Raw genomic sequence first — 20,539 nt, 5'->3', positions numbered from 1 at the left:
AAATGATTATTGATCTCTTGGGCACATATATCAGGAATACATACATTAAACTCTTTACATAATTTTACTCTAGTAGATAATACCCAATTGAGTGAGCCAAAAAGGCCCCAGGCTCTCAGGACATATATACAGAATCTCAATCATCATATTTTATCAGCAGGGGTCTTTGTTATTTAGGAACCCTTGCATAGAAGAAGTTTTTTCTGGAAGCTAAAGGAGCGGGGAGGACTTCCTAACCTTCCTCCACCATACCCCCAAGTCAGCAGAGGTCCCCTGTTCACTCGTCTGAGCTGGAGAGACGTACGGTTGCACTACATGGCCCAGGCAGTGGATACATCCACCTTTGGCCCTCAAGGCCCTGCGGAGCCACAAGCTCAATTTCAGACCTGCCCAGATAGGCCTGTGATGGCGGACACCTCTTTCACCTGTCACGGGCGGCCAAAGAATCACCGAACACCAACTCACCTGTACATGCACCATGGCAGACCAAGAGAAGTGATGGGAAGGTTCTTGCTCCCTCCCTGCCTCCCTGCACATGCCAAGGTGCCCCGGACCTGCCTGAAGCACGGACCCTGTCTCACGGGATAACACAGAGATAGCTGAGATAACTACGACCGTCACAAGTTGCCTGGTTCCTGTGTGGAAAGTAGGGACGCAGCTGCCCTGGTAACCCAGGCTGTCACATGGGTCCCAACGCACTCTATCCTATGGAGCTGTGTTCCTTGACCTGAGGGCAGGATGTGTGAGGTCCTCTGGCCACCACAGCTACCAACGGACACCAGATTGTGAGTGAAGACCCACTTGGCGCAGAGACACCCCACCCTTCAGCTGGGGTAAAGGACCGTCCATGCCTTAAGGGGCCCAACCAGGGCATAATAGTGGGTCTATGGTGCGACATAAGGGGATGGTCTGAGGGAAAACACTTTACCACGCCTGGATCCACCACCGGTAGGATGGCAGTCTGCCCACCCCACCTGGGCTTCGTTGTGGACTTTCATAGAGTTTCCCCCAACAACGGCCTCAGTGGTGCTCAGAGAGAACTTGGGCACCTCGATGAGGGGGGCACTCATGGCAGCCCCACATGCCAGCCCTGCCTACAGAAACAGCCGGAGGACATGGCACAATCCACTTCACCCCCACTTCAGTGACCTTGAGTGATCACACGTAAGGGAGCAATCCCCTTCCCCCCTGTTGCTCCCTGCCATTGCATTAGAGGTTGTCGCCCTGAGCCAGACCCCAACGTTTATTGGAGAGCACCACCCATCTAGACACTGGGAATGCAGCCTACTGCTTTGGGTACTACTAAGGACAGATACCCACCTACCTACTTGATTGCTTCCAGGCAAGACCCAGCCAGCAGGCTGACTGGACTGCACAGACCCACCACAGGCACTGAGCCAGTCCACCACCACCCCCAGTGCTATGAGAGGAGCTGGGCAACTTAGTTTGCTGCCATCCAATGGCCCATCTAGCCCCTTGGGGTCCCTTGACATCCACCAGGCTACAGGGATACACTACTGCAGCACTATTCACAGGCATTTACAGCGCCCTATCTACTGCATACCAGGAGGCAGTCTTGCCCCTGATCGCCTTCTCCTACTCACCCCATGATCCTCCCTCCCCCAGGGACAAACCCAATGGTAAAGCGGCTCACCAGTTACTATTCTCTGAGGCCTCATCCATAAACAGTCCAGGCCTTCACAGCAGCCACTGCCTGAATTTGACACCCGAACAGCCATGTTGTAACACAGCCAGATACCAGGATGGAGCGCATTTTGCAGGAAATAAAAGCAAATGTTTTGAAAGCATGGACACCAAGATCTCAGCGGACTCTCATTCTATCTGTGCTGACTTTGCTGGATTCCAAGATAGTGCAACGGGGCTGGACCACTGCCTCTCCCTTGTGGAGGACAAACTCAATAAGTTGTCAAATAATGACCAAGAACTGCAATACCTCAGAGATACATTAATGGACCTCGAAGATAGAAGCTATAGGGACAATGTGCATTTCTTTGGGTTTCCTGAACAGGTGGAAGGCGTGGACATTCAAGCCTTCCTCAAAGATGCCCTCACTACCCATACTGGCATCACGTTCCCTCTTCCGATGGAGCTACACCGATTGGGCTCAGAGGATGGGATCCCCTGCAAGGATTCTGTCAGAAGACCACACTCGATAATAGCCTGCTTCCTTAGCATGAACAGGTGTGGCAATTGATGACTGCCGCCTGCTCCCACAGACCATATGACGTTGAAGGCCATGAGCTACGGATAGTTCCTGTGTCTATCGAGACACAAATGATAAGAGGAAAGGCTTCCTTTCCATGCACCTGCAGATCAGACAACTGGACATAACATTTGGTCTCTTGAGCCTGCCCGGATCTGGATTACCAAGGATGATCGCTCCAGAGATTTTCTTGATCCCTTGGAACTATGTCACTTTCTAGAAGACCTCATTGCCCAGCTGATGGACATCAGAAATAGGGCAGACTCTTGGATTGACTACATAGATCACAAGAAGACATAGAAACTGCTTTTGAGGCGGTGGCAACACTCACACAGGACCAGAGCAGGGAGAAGTCCAGATCCCCACTGAAACTCTCCTCCACAGAGAACTGATCTTTCTCCTTTATCAGCCTGAACAAGACTAGCCACTAGATCTAAATACGACAGACCATCCTAGTGACACTCCCCGATGAAAGGCTTAGTGTACCACTGATGCATGCATTGAACTAATGTCTGTTCATCCACACTAATTGGCCCCCTCAGATGTCCCCTTTTATGGTGACGCTGGAAAGGCTCTTGCATGCCATCTTCTACCATATCACACTACTACCTGGGACTCATACCCCCTTCTATCCGCCTGATTGTCCAGATTGTTAGTCTGTTCTGCTTGATTGCCTATGTTTGCACATTCAAGTTATGGTTTTTATAGTGCTAGGGTCTATGATGACATGCAGGTCTGTCACACTGAGCCCAGACTCCCTGAGGGATCTGCATGGCCGCTGTATGACCGCTATGTGCCCACTGCATATCCACTATGGCTCTACCATGTATCCGAGCACACATACCTACTGGTACCCACTTCAACTGCCTACTCCAGGCCTACCCTTTTGCCCCACCCCCAGGGCGAGTTGCAGTTACCATGCCCCAGGTACAGCTGATTACCCCGTCTTTGTAATACCGCAGACCATAACTCTACAGACAGGGGCAGCACTTCCTGATAACTCCTATTCATATCGCCCCCTCATGTTCCTGACGCCCTGGACAATTGTCCTCCTGCACATCTCTCAGACCCACTCGAGGGCGAATGCCCACCTTCCCCCCCCTTGAGCCTCGCTGTTGTTTTGTCCCATAATGGTTAACTCAGCTGACTCACTGGCTTGGGCCCTGGGCTCTCACTGCCCACCACTCCCCTATCCCTACACTTCAACATGCTGCGGATGTGTCCATACCAACTATGGGGCACATGGAGAGAGTGGCTAGGGCTTTTATCCTGGGGGGCTGGGCACCTCAGTATGCATTTACCCCCACACAGGGTCTTGTGTATCACATGTTGCACATCCTCTTGTAATGTGATATCTATCCACTTCTCCCATGACATAGCTTGCTCCCTCCCTGTCTCATGCCTTGGTATGTTGTGGCACAACAGGCTCCATCTGTGACCCCGTTGGACTGTCCCATGAACCCACACCAGGGGTGCCCCCCAGCATGCTGTCTGGCCTAATGCTCCTCCCGGTTGCGCAGATTACCATTGTGAGTATGGTGTGGTTATGCTGAAACACCAAGCTATCATGCCACACTATATGATCAGCCATCACACACACATGGCATGATCCACAGGAGTCAATATTGGCTGCTACTTATCAAAGTCACTTCCTCCTCTCTCCCCCCTTTTTCTTTCTCATCAATTACCCGTCCCACACAGGGAGCACTGAACATACACCACGTCAACCATAGGCTACCTGTTTACCCCCCCCAACTGTGCCTCATGCCCCTTTTTGTCTGTCCTCTTTCCTTTTCCTTTCCTATATCCTGAGGCCACAGAGGGACTAAAACTAATGGGCTGGGACATATCTCCAACATTCACACTCCAAAATACTCCCTGACTTCCAGGACCCAAATCTCCCTGAACAACATCCATACTTTCTCCTCTGCCAACATGGTTTTCTATTCACACTTTCCCACCATCGGCCATCTCCCCTACACATATGAGGCCCTCCGGTATGCAAGCAGTGCAAACTTAGACCTGCAGTTAGCAGTTTCTGGTTTATGCCAAGGAATCCCCCTTGCGTAGGAGCTGCTTCCCCGCTCCCCATCTCCTGCCTGTTTCTTCCTTTCTCCTTCACCCTTTCTATTATTCCCTTCTTTCCCCCGCTCATACCAACTCACCTGTCACAGTAGACACTCTTCAGTGACCGAGGGGCCCCTTTCCTGTGGAATTCCTGCTCTCCTTTTCTCCCTCCCTGCTCCCTCATACTACTTTCCTAGCAAGGGACTTTCATCACTCATTCCCGGTCCAACTCTAACCCTACCCCCGGGGTGTCTTACCCAGGATCCCGACTATGTCCATGGTGTCTACGATTTCCTTGAATGTCGATGACCTCACCCACTACATCAAATGAAAGAAGATCTTGGCTTACCTTCGAATCCCGGAGAGTGGACATCGATCACTTACTTATGGGGTTTGATGGTATGGAAGACTCTTCCACTACCGAAGCCATTATCTCACTCGCTGATCTTCCTCCATGACTCAGCCAGCACCACGGACCTGACAGGACCCTAGGACCCATCTCTTCCACCTCTCCTAAACCAAATTCAAGAAATTGCACCATAACTAGGTGGAACGGGTGATATATAGTAGTTTCCCGGCAACTCAAACTCCGGAAACTGTCCTGCCCAGGAAATGTGGAGTTGCAATCCTCAGACAATGGTCATTGTCCCTCTCCATCCTTAAAACATGGACTGACCAAAATGGATGCTACGCCCTTGCTAAATTCAAGATCGGTGACCATGCTCTATGTTTTGGCTCCTTTTAAGCACTGGTAAGGACTAAATGCTCTCTTTTCCTTCAGTTCAACAGTCTTCTTACTGAAATCGGGGCCACACATTTCCTAATGGGGGGACTGGATTCTGGCATATGATCTGATCCTCAACCGTACCGGCCCCCTGGATTACTGCACTGCAGCCGATAGGGCCCTTATGGATAACATCCTGTTGGACCACAGCTTGTTGGGTCACTGGAGTCTCACCCATTCGGATCAGGAATACACTTTCATCTCACCGGTTCATAATACCCACTCCCGACTAGACTACTTCCTGGTATCCCAAAGAACCGTGGCCCAAGTCCGGGACTCCCGCATCCTAGTGACAGCACTCTCAGACCACTCCCCCATCCTCCTCATCCTGTTCTTGGGGCTTGCAATCCCAGGGCACAAACAGTGATGATTGCAGGTCTCACATTACTGTACACTACAAGGCAAAGCCCAACTGCGCTCCCACGTTGCTACCTACTTAGAAAACAACAGAGGCTCGGTCTCTTCCGGCAGGGCGTTTTGGGCTGCAGCTAATGCGACAATTCGGGGCCAACTAATGAGAGATGTAGCAGTCACAAATGCCCACCGACGTACCCAACAGGCAGAACTAGAGAGTGCAATAGCGACCCTAACCCGCCAATACACCACAAATCCTACCCCGCTCTATGCTGTCACCTTGAGAGGGCTAAGATAGACCTTACCACACTCTTCACATCTAAGGCAGAGCACAGCCTTTCAAATAATGAGGGAGTGCCACTATGAATATGGAGAAAAAGCGGTCCAACTTTTGGCAACCCAACTGTGCCATCAAGAAGCAGCCCTAGCTATAACGGCCATTCACTCTTTACATGGAGACATCCTTACATGCTCTCAGGATATTGTCAATGAATAGGCAGCCTTCCATTGTTCTCTTTACACCCCCGAAACTGCTGAAGACCTCACTCGCCTGTCCACTCTTCTAGCAGACATACCTCTGCCCAGACTCACTGAAGACGGCAGGCGCCTGCTGGAGGGCGAAATCAGTATGGATGAGATTGCCCATCATCTCTAAACTCTCCTGCCATGAGGCACGAGGGGAATTTGGAAGTTTCCCTATGGAATTTCACAAATGGATGGGAGAGGAGGTAGTAAACTCCTTGTACGAGGCTTTCCTGGGACGCAGCGAATACTGGCCCCTTGGACCCCATTTCTATTAAGGCAACCATCACCATCCTCCCCAAACAGGGAAAAGACGCCTTGTTTCTTAGCAGCCACTGGCTCATCTCTCCCCTGAACAGGGATATTAAATCCTGGTAGGAGTACTGGTGGCCCGACTGCGCAAGGTCATACCATCCATTGTACACTATACGCAGGTGGGATTTGTGCCTGGCCGGTGATCTAGAAACCTTCTTTGAACCTTGGCACATACCCTGTCGTCAGCAAGCGATCTGAAGGATGAGGCACTGGCTCTACCTTGGATGCTGAAAAGACGTTCAACAGGATCGAGTGGTGGTACCTCTTCGAGGTCCTGCAACGTTTGGGTGATGTCTTCATCGCCAAGATCTGCTGGCTCTACAACTCTTCCATGGCACAGGTTAACTGTGGAGGCTTCCTGTCGGACCCATTCCCCATCAAATGAGGGACTCCTCAAGGTTGGCCACTATAGCTGTTACTGTTCCTTCTGGCCATGGAACCACTAGCCATTACCATCTAGCATACCCCAAGTATATTGGGAATCCCCCTACCGGGCTGCACCTCTACTGTTTAACTATATACAGATGACATCCTACTCACACTCACGGATCTCCTGCGCGCCATCCTGAGCCTGCGAGATATCCTTGACACCTTTGCTGTCCTCTCAGGATACAAGGTGTACTGGTTCAAGAGTGAAGCGCTACCCCTGTCATGCGTCACCACAAAAAAGGCCACACTGAACCTACCGGTTTGTTTGACCCCCTCCTGTCTTAAATATCTAGGGATTTACCTCAACAGAGGCCTAGAACACATGATTGCCGACAACCTCAACCCATTTCTAGCATGCACACAATTGGATTTTGACAAATGGTCTCAATTAAGCCTCTCCCTGTGGGGGAGGGTCCAAGCGCTTTGCATGGTGATGTTGCCCCACTTAACATAGAATCTGAGTAAGTTTCCTTTACTAATTCCCCTCCCTATCCTACTCTCCATAGACAGGAATATTCATTCTTTCATCTGGGGGAACTCTCGGCCTGACGTTACGAAAGACAAGCTGATGGCCCTGTGGTGGCCTAGGCCTACCCTTGGTAGAGATGTACCCACTAAACCTCTCACAGCTTGCATACCCGGGACAAGAGACTCACCACAATGGGTCCAAACAGAACAAACCTACTACTACTATGCCCTCAGGGATCACCCAATCTATGGGGACGGGATACCTAGTGCACAACCGGTCAACCCCAAGGTACAAACTATGGTGAAAACCTAGAAACAAGCCCATGCCCTGCTTGGAATAAATGCTCATTACGACAAGCATGAACCACTATGAGGCAAAACCAAACTATGGATCGGAGGGGTGATGCTCGACTGGAGAGTATGAACAGCAGCAGGCATCACTCACCTAGGCCAGGCTATAGCCAATGGTGATTTGAAATTCTTCGCCATGCTTCATGAAGAATATAATCTCCCCATACATGAAACCTGGAGATATATTCAACTACAGCACTGCCTTGCCTGTACCTTTGGTCTGCGCTCTTGGTCCCTGCAGCTCTCGCCTACTGTCTCTTATCTTAGGACCTGGGGCCACTTTAGTGTTGAAATGTCTGGGCTCCATGCCCTCATGGTCCGCCAACTCTAGTCCCTGCCCCTTCTCCACAACCTCCGACTCTCCTGGCAATTAAAGCTACAAGTAGAACTAGACCAGGAAGAATGGGCAGACCTCTTAGAAGCCCAGGACCAGGGGGCACCGGAAGACCAGATGAAATTGTATTTTTATGACACTACACAATTGACATGGGATGCCTGTTAAGCTGAAGGTGCTGGGGCTACAGCACCACACACACTTTTGCGCTGCCCACACCCCCACTGTGACCTCCTACATATCTTATGTGATTGTCCCTCCAGCACACCCTATGGGGAAGCGATGGGGTTTGATGCTACGGGAGACTCTGCCACTATCAAAGCCATTATCTCACTCCCTGATCTTCCTCCACGACTCAGCCAGCAACACGGACCTGACAAGACCCTAGGACCCGTCTCTTGCACACAGCACTCAGCAAAGCCAAACTCTGCATACTCAGATAATGGCGCTCCCCTATGCCTCTCCCCACACGATGAATGGCTGTCGGCTATGTACCAAGCTGCTTTGTACGAATGCATAATTTACAACTTGCAGGACAAAGCTGACATAATTTTGCAAACCTGGGCACCTTTTGTCCAGGTTGGCGAAGGCCATCTATGAACCCCTGCGCTACTGTGTACCCATTAACCTACACCTATCCCCTCATCACCTTCCCCCGTCACACAAACACAAATACCCCTCCCCTAACAGTCTATTTCCATGTGACACAATGAGCATCACACCCACTGCCCAATTTCTTATACTTTCTTATACTTCCTGCCCTAAACCCCCTCCTAACTTTCATGTCCCAGTTCGTGTCCCTCTTTGCCCAATGCACCCCTCTCCATCATGAGTCTGACACTGTGGGCCCCCTCTCACTTTCCCTGCAGCGTTCAGGCTGCCCCCACCAGATATAGGCTCATCATCTGCTGTTGTGGGTCCCATCTACGATTGCATCGCATTGTGCCACATTCTCTCACACATTGATCTCCTTACTTTGCAATCATACTATTACTTTATATAGTGGACTCTAGGCCTCATCATTCTGTTTCTCATCCAATTATGCCAGCGGTTCTCCACTCTAGTGAGATCCTGCAATGGAACCCCCTCCACAACATCTCACCCCTATGGCCACACCTTACCTGTGCCATTTGTGACAACATGCTGGACTTCCTTTGCGGTACAGTGTCTCTCCCCTCTCTTACTCACTAGCTTCCATGCACCCACAGGACACAACCATTATCGACTATTTTCACCACCTGTTTGGGCCAGGACCCCCCACCCCTCTAACTGACCCCCTTCACAGAACACATCACCTGGCCATCTTCCAGGGCACACATTCATCCATCCTTAGCACACTAGGGTTTGAGAGTCATTTTTGAATACTTTGATTCCATTAAGTGCAATGTTGTTGTTATTTTCTTGCTTGCCGGTATGTCTGTTTCTCTCTGCCCTGTGTGGTATTCTGTATTTCCATATGTTTGAGATTATCTCTAATAAAGAACTGCAAAACAGTAAAATGATAAATGAATCTATAATAATGTGGTGTTGAATTGCATTAGTTTTAACAACAAATTCTGAAAAAACGTGTTTGATTCTGTGTATTCTGATTCTTATTCTTTTATTTGTTTATAGGTACTGTATAAAGAGGACCACATGACTAATAGTCATGATGACATAGGGAGAGATGACATATAAGAGTCAGGTGAGCAATTACAACTTATCAGGTCTATAATCACATGGGTACCCTATGTTTTGCTAGTAAAAGCACCAAAGGTTATCTAATAGCTAATGCAATATACCTGACATAGCCCAAAAGTAGCATGCAGGGTTCTCAGGTGTAGTTCAGTGACTACTGTACACCAAAAGACTAACACTCCCAGCCACTACCATTCTCAATGTATCAAACCAGGACTACAGTTATGGCACCTAAGACGTATTGCATTCTCCAACCATATTAGTAGCCTTCCATCTCGCTGATGTGTAGTAGTAGTAGTTATTGTGCTAAATAATTTTAGATTGGAGAATCCTATTTCTACTAGTCATAGAAACACGTTGTATTTTGCCACAGCAGAAAGTCCATTGATCATTTGCATGTTTGCTGTCCAGGTTCATCTCTCAAAATTTGCTGGGACCTAAGGGTTATGGGTTTGTTATTGATGATGCTCGGGCAAATTTTTTATTTTTCTTCTGATGGACTTTTTTGGGGGGGTACATAAGGGGTAAAGCCTGTTAAACGCAACCTTTCGAATCAATAAACAGTGTAACCTATCTGGTCAAGGGTTAAATCCAGGAGGTGGTAAATAAAGTTCTAAAGTGTACTACCAATTTAGAGCCAGACTGATGTAAATGAATCTCAAGAACATGCTATATAGGTACAAAATCACCAAAGGTGAAGCCAAATGAGTTTCAGTTGAAACAATACAAAAGATGAGAAACAGATTCTGATGATGAGTATATGTTGTGATCATATTGCCTAATCATTAGAGAAGCTAATTAATCTAAATACCCTGAACTAAGTGAAAGGAAATCCTAATTAAGTTTCAGAAAATATAGGAAAGTGTCAGCATAGCGAAACCCTCAGTATGGCATAAACCCACACAGAGGAACACAAAGTAGAGAGATATGTACCCCTCCAGGTCTCAAGGGAACCTGCCCTTGTCTAACTAGGTAAATACTATTAAAACCTTCAGAACCTTCAAGAAGTTCACTTTATCAACACCAGTAGCTTTCCATATTCTGTGAACAGTTGACATTGGCAACCCCTCTGAGGTCAATTATCCCATGATTTGAAACCAGGACAGCCCTGAAATCCTCTTTGTGTATGGTACACAAACAGGAGTCTTTTCTTTCAGTTCATTAGTACTCATTTGTCCTTGCCAAAGTATCCTCCCTCACCCGACTATCTTTCACACACAACATGTCTTTCATGAACTGTAGACTGCACAAATGCACCTTCAAAGAAAGAATATTGCAACATGAGCAAAACACCACATTGAAAGTTAGGTACAAGAAATTGAATGTTTCAGGCCTTTGGTTATGCTAATGTAAGAAGACATTGAATGCTCATTTGAATACATGATTATAAGTACATCTTGCAATTGTAAATGAAACAAGAGTTATAAATAAAGTATGCACCTTCACCATAATACGAAAAAATCAGAGTACATAAGTTATAAATGTGCTAAGTTTGCATGTTAATGTCACACATTAAAACACATGTATTTATGAACTTCCTGTTTTCTACTGTGAATGCACCTTCATCAATAAGATTTGGATGCTCCACTTTACATTGGCAACCTTAAGACACACAATATATCTATTGTCAATTACATTGTTATGTCAATTCTGTAATGCATGATGGTGCAACCAAACTTAGGGCCTCATCATGACTTCAGCAGTCCTTTCACAGGACTGCCAAAGCCGCTGCAGGCAAAAGACCGCCAGTAATGAAGGCCTTTTGCCCACTTTATTAGGAGTGTTCCGCTGGGCCAGTGGGCAAAAACAACATTTTTGCCTGCTGGCCCAGCGGAACACTCACCACAACATTGACGCTGGCTCGTAATTGAGCCGGCCTCAATGTTGTGGTGCATCGGGTGCGACAGCACCCATCATGCATTTCACTTCCTGTAATTTGGGCAGTGAAATGCGCGATGGGGCTGTGCATGGGGACCCTTGCACTGCCCATGCCAAGTGCATGGGCAGTGCAAAGGCCCCCAGGGGTCCCACAATGCCTCCCATTCTGCCAGCCTTTCCATGCAGTGTTTACGCCCATGGAAAGGCTGGCAGATGTGGACTTATAATCCCCAGGGCAGTGCTGCTTGCAGTGCTGCCCTGGTGGATTACAACCACTGGGACTACCAGGCTGCAGGCTGACTGCAGCATAGCGGTGTCAGTGGTTTGACCATGGCAGCTCTGCCACGGTCATAATGGGGCGGTCGGACCACCCTGTCTGCGGCATTCCGACCACCATCATGAAGCTGGTGGTCTTAAGACTGCCAGCATCGTAATAAGCCCCATAGTCATTACCATTAGTGGGAATGTGTTTCTCTAGACACAGGATATTATATGTTGTGGGCTCAGGTTTTGCATCATTTATGTAAGTGCCTTTGGATGGGAGGGAATGTTTAGAAAAGTCAGCACATATGAGGATAAGCTGTCTAAATGCTTCTTAGGACCCATGAGCCCTCTGAAAACTTTCTTCTGTCCTTTGGAAAAGCCACAGCACAAACCGAAAACTTCTAGTCTGATTAGCTGCTTGTTTTACTTCGGTTCAGAAGTAGGGGGGAGCAATGATTTTATCATTTGGGAACAAGAGTGGAGTAAAGCTGTGCCATTACTTGTAACTTCACAGGTCGGTGCCATGATCTCAACATAAATCCTCCTGAGAGTGACTCATGGTACAGAAGTACAACAGTGGATTTTAGCTGACATGGAGACTATTGGAAATTCACCATTCCCGCTAGATCACCTGGGATTTTTTGCCTTTTATTGAACTTAGTTTTTGTTGGGTGTAGAACTTTGTGCCCTTTACTCCTTCTAACCAGTGGTAAAGTGTGTGTGTTCTCCCTTTTAATGATGATAAAATTGGTGTATGCCTAATCATTTTATTTAATTTACTTATAAACACCCTAGTGTAGGGTACTATCTGTACTCAAGGCCTGCAAATTAAATGCTCCCAATGAGCTGCAGTACACATTGTGCCACCCACTACAGAAGCATAGCAAAACTTCTCTCCAGAATGGCCACTCAAGCCTGAGTGTGTTTTTAAAATGCCATTTGGACCTGGAAAAAATGTTTTGTCTGTCCTAAGCCTTCCTTTTTAATACTTAGGAGTCACCCCTAAGATACTCCCTAACCCCTCGGGTGCCCGGGACGAGGTGGTTATGTCCTTGGCCATGGCGCTCAGGCACCACGATCATAACCACCTTGTCTGGGTGAGCGCTCCCCCCATGAGCCTCCCACCCAACCTCCAGGACAGGCATGGAAGGGGAATCGAACCCCCTTCCACCCCAACTCCCCCCACCTCCCTGTGACATCTGATGACATCAGTGCGCGATCACGTGCTGACCTAATCAGAGGCCACCCCCATTGCAATGAAAGCTCAGCTTCCAGCGCAATCAGACGAGAAATGAGAGCATTTCTTCCAATTACGGGGTGGGGGCAGGCAGAGAAGCATGAAAGGAAAGGAAAGGAAAGGCCTTTCTTTTCCTTTCATGTCTGTCTGAGCATTTCTGCAGCCCAATCACAAAGCGATCGGGCTGCAGAAATGCCCACTAGACACTAGGGATTTGTGTTTTTGTGTGTTTTTTGTCTTTACAAGAAAAGGGAGTGACCCCTAGAGCAAGGGTCGCTCCCCTGGGGGCATTTTTGTTAAGTTTAAGGCCTTTTCTGCCACCCCACCCCTGGGGGGCAGATTGGCCTATTGTTATGTTTTGGGGCATTTCCTGTCGTGGGCAGTAGGCCTACCCACACAAGTGAGGTACCATCTTTATTGGGAGACTTGGGGGAGTTCTGGGTGGAAGGAAATTTGTGGCTCTGCTCAGATTCCAGAACTTTCGATCACCGAAATGTGAGGAAAAAGTGTTTTTCTTGCCACATTTTGAGGTTTGCAAAGGATTCTGGGTAACAGAACCTAGTGAGAGCCCCACAAGTCCTCCCATCCTGGATTCCCCCAGGTGTTCAGTTTAAAAAAATGCACAGGTTTGGTAGGCTGCCCTAGGTGCCGGCTGAGCTAGATGCCAAAATAGGAACTTTACAAAAAACAGGTCCAATTTTAATGTAAAAATGTGATGTGTCCATGTTGCGTTTCCTGTCGTGGGCACTGGGACTACCCACACAAGTGAGGTGCCATTTTTATCGGGAGACTTGGGGGAACACAGAATAGCAGAACAAGTGTTATTGTCCCTTGTCTTTCTCTACATTTTTTCCTTCCAAATGTAAGACAGTGTGTAAAAGATAAGTCTATTTGAGAAATGCCCTATAATTCACATGCTAGTATGGGGACCCCCGAATTCAGAGATGTGCAAATAACCCCTGCTTCTCAACACCTTATCTTGTGCCCATTTTGGAAATACAAAGGTTTCCTTGATACCTATTTTTCACTCTTTATATTTCGCCAAATGAATTGCGGTATACCCTCTATATAATAAAAACCAATGGCAAGGTGCAGCTCCTTTATTGCCTCTGGGTACCTAGGGTTCTTGATGACATACAATGTATGTATCATCACAAACAGAAGAGTGCAGCAGATTTAATGGTATGTTGCTTTCAAAAATCTGCCATAGCTGGAAAAAGTTATAGAAGAAAATGTAGACAAAAATGGCTCTTTTTTAACCTAAATTTCAATATTTATTTATTTTAGCTGTTACTTTCTTTAGGAAAAACTTGAAGGATCTACACAAATGACCCCTTGCTGAATTTATATTTATGTTTACTTTTCAGAAATGTTTAGCTGTCCGGGATCCAGCATTGGTTTCACACCTATTTCTGGCACTAACTGAGAGGAGGCTGAAAGAACAAAAATAGTAAAAATGGGGTATGTCCCAGTAAAATGCCAAAATTGTGTTGAAAATTTTGGTTTTCTGATTCCAGTCTGCCAGTTCCTGAAAGCTGGGAAGATGGTGATTTAGCACCACAAACACAAGCTTTCTTCTGCAGCACTTTTTTCCCAAAACAATTTTGTTACTGTATTTTGGCTACTTCTTTTATCTCTTCCAGAGGAACCCACAAACTCTGGGCACCTCTAGAATCCCTAGGATTCTGGAAAAAAAGGCCGCAAATTCGGCGTTGATAGCTTATTTGGTTAAAAAGCTATGAGGGCCTAATCACAAACTGCCCGAAATAGCCAAAAAAAGGCCTAAGGGGAGAAAGGCCTGGCAGTGAAGGGGTTAAAAGCCCATGAGGTTTTTTGCATGGGGAGTTAAAGTAGGACATGTATATGCATTTGTTTACATGTCCTGGTAGTGAAAAAGAAAACCCTCCATATTAATGTTTCACTTTATTAAGGCTGGCTCTCCTAGAGGTTAACACAGCTTCACAATATTACATTTAATAAGTACTAAATGCAGCTTTGGAATAGCTAGATAAATGTTTCAAGTAATTAGTGGTCAAATCTGATTTTATATTACTATTTTGGAAAATACATTTTTAGAAAGTTTCCATTTCCCTGCTTATATCCAAAAGGCTTTCTCAACAGTGTCAAGTTGTCACCTGACCTCTGATGGGCTATCTCTGGTGAGTTGTGTATTACTCCCAGACAGCAGAAAAAGAGCTCAGGTGTGGGAAGTGGGTCTCATTTTTGGACAGGATGGTGAACTGTCCAGCCCCTTCTTGAGTTTCAAAGGTTGCATACACCTTTACTGCTGAATGAAGTCTACATCTAGGCCTGCCTCCCTTACGTCTTTCTACTCAGAGTGATTTCCAACCCAGTGGGGGGGGAGGAACTGGCCAGAACTGGTTTAGGGGTAAACACAGGATTGCCCCTGTTAAAGCATCCCTTTATGATAAATTATTACACATTGGGACTCGTTTTAGGCCAATGAATCTTTTGACCCTGTTGAGAGACACCTTAGGACGAGATAGCTAATCAACATGTCAATCAATACGTCAATAATATCATCAATATTTATTACCACAATGCACTTTACTTTAGTCAATGACATTTAGTTAAACTCAAGACACCACCATGACCTTTCAGTCATGAATAACCACACCAGTTTAGTATATATTTAGTGATATGTATTCCCTATTGGTTACAATTCTACTAGCAAGTTTATTAGTCTCAAAACCAAGAAACACAATAGCATAGTCACAATATGGCAACTCTGATAAGATTTCATCAAAGCAAGAATCACAAACATTAGAATATAACACACCGTCAGCATAGATTATTCTAAGCAGAGTATATTAGCTCATTGTTCAACAAAACATAGATTCAGTCATGTGTCTATTTGCGTCCATTTAGTGAACCCCTCTCAACTAACCTCTAATTAGCATTGGCATGTTGGGCTTCATGCAAAAAAAATTAAGTAACATCAATTTGGAAAACATCTAACTAAGGTCTCTATCAAAAGAAAAGCAGTTGGTACCTAGAAAGGAAAAGCAAACAGACAATCACAATTCCATTTTCATATAGTTACCCTACAAATTTGGTCAGCACTCAGGTTCTGTCTTCGTCTTCAAGACATCAGTTGATTCGCCATCAAAAGAGATTCAGCTCCAGCAAAAGGGAAAAGGGGCACTTCCCTCATAAGGAGGTAAAGTGTAAATGGGCAATCAAAGGACAGAATGGTTTTAAGAACCAAACAGCAAAGTCTCTATGCAGAGTGGCAAAGTGTCTGGGTCATAGCAAATAGCAGCAGCATCTCCCCCTCTTCTAGTCTCCTGCTCCCTAATTCTAATTTACTTCCTTGTGACAAGGGTTTTTATCCCCTTTTCGTGGTTCATTCCCCTAAAATCTAATTGGACAAGGGGTTGCACCCCACTATCTTTAACCAATGAAAAACACATTAGCTCATCAAATTTGTTATCCCATAACAGTTCTCACTTATTTTATTGGTGCTTATGATTGACGTCTTTAGCGGGTGGAATGTCCGGTATGATTTCATCGTCTTGTGGTCCTTTGCACATCTTCGGTCAGTGACTCCATTGTCCGTACCAGTTTAGGCGACCTTGTACATAGTATTAATCTACACTGTTGCATTCAGCTAAAAATGTTACTACAGGCAGGGTGAATTTCATGAGAACGGATCTACTACAGTTACATTCAACTTCTAGCTTTTGGAAAAAAAACAAGAGTTCATGTCCTTTAGCAAGTCAGCACACTGCACATTAGAAAAATACATTTAATATGAGAGTCCGGCAGCTAGGCCTCGACTCATGCTAACTAAGGCCTACTGCTTTTTAGCAAGAATCTAATACATTTAGCCTTTCAACATTAATGTAAAATCACAATTTAGTAAAACATTTCATCGTTATTAGTCAGTTTCATTAGTTCCCGTATACATTGACGGCCACTCCCCGTGGGCACATTTCAAGCGCACGTTTTAGCAAAACATGTTAATACAGTTTCTATGCAGCATCATTATACATTAGTTCATAAACATTTCATGTTAATATAGATTATATAAGCTACGCTCTCTCACCCCCACACACAAGTTGGCACTAGGCATAAATGTGGGCCCCCACAGACCTCTCCTCCTGTGAAGAACCAGAAGAAGGACTTCTCCACTGTCTGAAGTACCTCAAGGAAGACTTGGTCTGCCTTCCTCAAATTCAGGAACCCAAGGAGTGACTTCAAGGGTCAGGTGACTGACCTCCTGTTTGAGGTACACTACAAGCATCCAGAGGCTTCTCTCCCTGCAACTGCCTAGCTGAACAGTTCCACTTGTACATGCCCTGGGCCCTAATGCTGGCCTCTGTTGGAGAGTCCTAACCTTTAAATGGTGCCCCCCCAGATCAGAGTGAGTGTACTCCTCCTGTCCGCAAACTGAAAAAAGTATGACTCCAGAATTATTTTGCCAACTTTCTGCCTGTAGAGCTAATGGAGACAGTGGTCGAATTCACTGTCAAAGCTGCAGCTGTTAAAGTCAAATCACTGGTTGGCCTCAACTTGCCTGTTTGCCCCTCTGAAGAAAAGCCAACTTTCAGAAAATGTTCTGTGTCCAAACCTAAAGTTTCACCAGGACCGAAGCCAAGCAGCATCTGATCAACATTGAATCCTTACTTGCCACTGACGTCTGACTTTGCTCTCTCTTAACTTTTCCGCCTTGATCAACCCACATGTCAGATCCAGCAAACCCTGCCTGTGCTAGCACTTGGTGCTGTTTGGTGCTATTTTTAATTCAAACTTTGTATATTTATAACTCAAGTTCTACTTATTGGATGTTTGTGGTTTTGGTGTAATTTTATTTAATAAAATATTCTCTATTTTTCTAAATTGACTTAGGATCTTTCTTATGTTGTGTTTTCACTTTATTACTGTTAGAGTGCTGCATAGATAGTTTACTCATAGCCTATAAGTTAAGCCTGGCTGCTTTTTGTCTAGCTACGAGGGAAGCTAAGCACAGGTTTATTTAATTACTTCAGAGGTTCACGTTATTAAGGACTGTAATTATTATTTGAAGTGGGTTCTTACCCCTTCAATTAATACTACAAGCATTAGGTGAGCACAACCTAGGGCCTGTATAACCAAAAGTGTGCAATTCCTGCCTAAGCAACATAGTAATACAGTTCAGGGTCTGGGACCCAAGATCCTCTGGACCTGTTGGGCTGTTTTCTCACCCACACTGATTTATCTGGGGCTATTTGAAAATATGTAATAAATATGTAGGAATGTTGATAAATAAATGCAGGAACCGGTGAAGAATCACAAAGAATCTGGAATCTGTACCGATAGCCGCAGCCTACTCCATCTCTCCACTACATCAGATGTCTTGTCAAGTTTCTTTCTGTAGTTATCTCTGAATACCACAAATGTGTCCCAGTGCACCTTTATTCCCAAGTACAGAACTGATTCCTCTGCCCATTGCAGAAGAAACTATGGGCCATATGTATGAAGCACTGCTCACAAAATCCTAATTGCAACTTGAGATCAGTATTTTTGAGAGTAATGAGGTGTTTTGCAAAGCAACCTACATATTAAAATGTCAGGTCACAAAATACTGAATCGCATTGGGTCACAATTCAACCTGCTTCATGAGTATTAATGAGGTACGTTGCAAATTGCGACCCAGTACAATTTGCTGCCATCACGAGGATGGTGGTCTGCTGGGTCAGCACACCACAATTTTTGTGATTGTTTCTAAATAAAACATTTTTAAAATGCAGTCCATTTTTAATAAAGGAAAACTGATACATTAAAAAAATGACAAATTTAACTTAGATTTTTTAAGAGTAGGCAGTGGACCATTGGGCTACTTCCTTCTCTTAAAAATATGTTTGTCAACATTTACAAAGGGGAAGGGGTTCCTTGATGATCCCTTCTCGTTTGCGAAATCCTTACCACTATCCTTCAGTAGTTGATTAAACATTAATGTATTCACCGGAGAATCGGAATTTGGAAGAGATGCCCTACAACATGTCCTTTCCAAATACGGATTCAGTACTTACTGACAAACCCAAATTGCAATTTAGTACCGTGTTTCTTACATACACAAATAAAAAAAAAATTTTCACGAAAAGGCCAGATTCTGAACATCAAACTTTTTAGAAAAGCAGAAAGGCTTCGTACAACTTTCCACGTGCTTAAGTTGTTCAGCCAGTACATTACTGTCTCCTAGGTATAAGTAATATGAACGAAGATTAAAGAAATACTACTAACCAGAAATAGTTTAAAAAAGAAACAATGATGATTCCTGTATTGATCTTATACTTCATATGGTACTTGCTTTCGGGTCATTTTAATGTCTTCATACAACTGTAGCCATCCAATTGAAACGGATGCAGTTTGATTTGTCACACTACCGTCACAGTTCAAGCTGTTTTGCTGAGTGGGGATGTGTCCTTTATAGTAGAGCAGTAATGACAAACAGAACAATAGGCTTGTCATAAAGGATTTGTTCTGCACCATTCAAAAGTGGACTATAGTCTAACTAGAAAAATAGCTTTTTTCAATATGTGAGAGTTTAGTTTAGTTTTTAGTGATTTTTGTAGCCATCATTGTGACCTGAGCTACAAATCATAGTGCAAAAGAATGCTTCACAATTTCATCCTGACAGCCACTCTAAGAGAAGCCGAATGATGTTCAAGTTCCTGATCCAACATTTCCTAATCCAACAAGCGACAAAAGATTCCGAGGCTCTGTCAGCGTGCGATAACAAGAACGAGGAAAGAAAGCACTGGGGAATGGAAGCCCCTGGGAGGACGTGATGCTAAATTGAACATACAAAACATTTATACACACAAAGAGCAGCCATTTTTTCTTAAAACTGGTCCCTGCATTGTTTCAAAATGTCACCTGCTTTCCGTAAACTTTCTTTCGTTTATCTAACATGTTTATCTCAATTGCACGTTTTAATTTCAAGAACAACAGAAAATGTACGGTACGTGTGAGACAGCAGCGCGATTGTTCTCAAGGCCTCAGCGTGTGCTAGGGTAGTCTTTTATCTATCTTATTAGCTAATGCAAGAGTATAACAATACAATTCAATTAAATGATTTCGACAAGTTGGGGAAATGGATTTGCTTATCTTAAAGTGCCACATGGTTTAACCGTTGTGCTGACTGGAGTTAATCCATGGACTGCAGTCCTTTCGTCTCAGTCGGATTTTGAGGAGGTGTTCAAGACGCACACCAACCTCTTAGTTGTTTGCTGACTCATCGTAAAAACCCAATACCTGCCTTCCCATCAGGCCTGAGTGAATCATGCTATTACAAGGAGTAAAACAGATAAGTACAAATAGTTTGTGCAAGTGCAGTTTTTGAAGAGTCCTTACAAATCTCGCAGTATTTTGCTGAACTCTCAAATGTGTTTACATGGCAGATAAAAAGCAATGATATTTTCCGTACAGCACGCTGTACACTGTATACTCAGGCTCCCCATAGCGTCTACCTCCCGTCATTTATGCTGCTATATGTTTCGCTTTCTTCCTCATGTCAATGTTTACCTATTCCCCTATTTGTTTGAATAAGATATTGTTTGTTAGTTAGCTCAATCATTATATGTGATGTTTCTCTACATGGGATGCCCCATTCTGTACTGCCCAACAGGT

The 20,539-nt window shown here is 45.2% G+C and overlaps 1 protein-coding gene across 3 annotated transcripts in view; it reads left to right on the top strand.

Moving 5' to 3' along the window:
• Nucleotides 1-20,539, top strand: part of SYT1 (synaptotagmin 1) — a 3,823,670-nt gene that overhangs the window by 387,566 nt on the left and 3,415,565 nt on the right. For all 3 annotated transcript variants that reach the window (XM_069228780.1, XM_069228783.1, XM_069228779.1), the window contains exon 2: nt 9,463-9,532. The gene's annotated coding sequence lies outside the window, so the exon portion shown is untranslated. The remainder of the gene's footprint in view (nt 1-9,462; nt 9,533-20,539) is intronic.

The sequence above is a fragment of the Pleurodeles waltl genome, chromosome 4_1 (genome assembly GCF_031143425.1).
Source record: "Pleurodeles waltl isolate 20211129_DDA chromosome 4_1, aPleWal1.hap1.20221129, whole genome shotgun sequence".
Classification (NCBI taxonomy): domain Eukaryota; kingdom Metazoa; phylum Chordata; class Amphibia; order Caudata; family Salamandridae; genus Pleurodeles; species Pleurodeles waltl.
The sequence above is the reverse complement of the archived record's forward strand: the minus strand, read 5'-3'. Positions and strand labels throughout refer to the sequence as shown.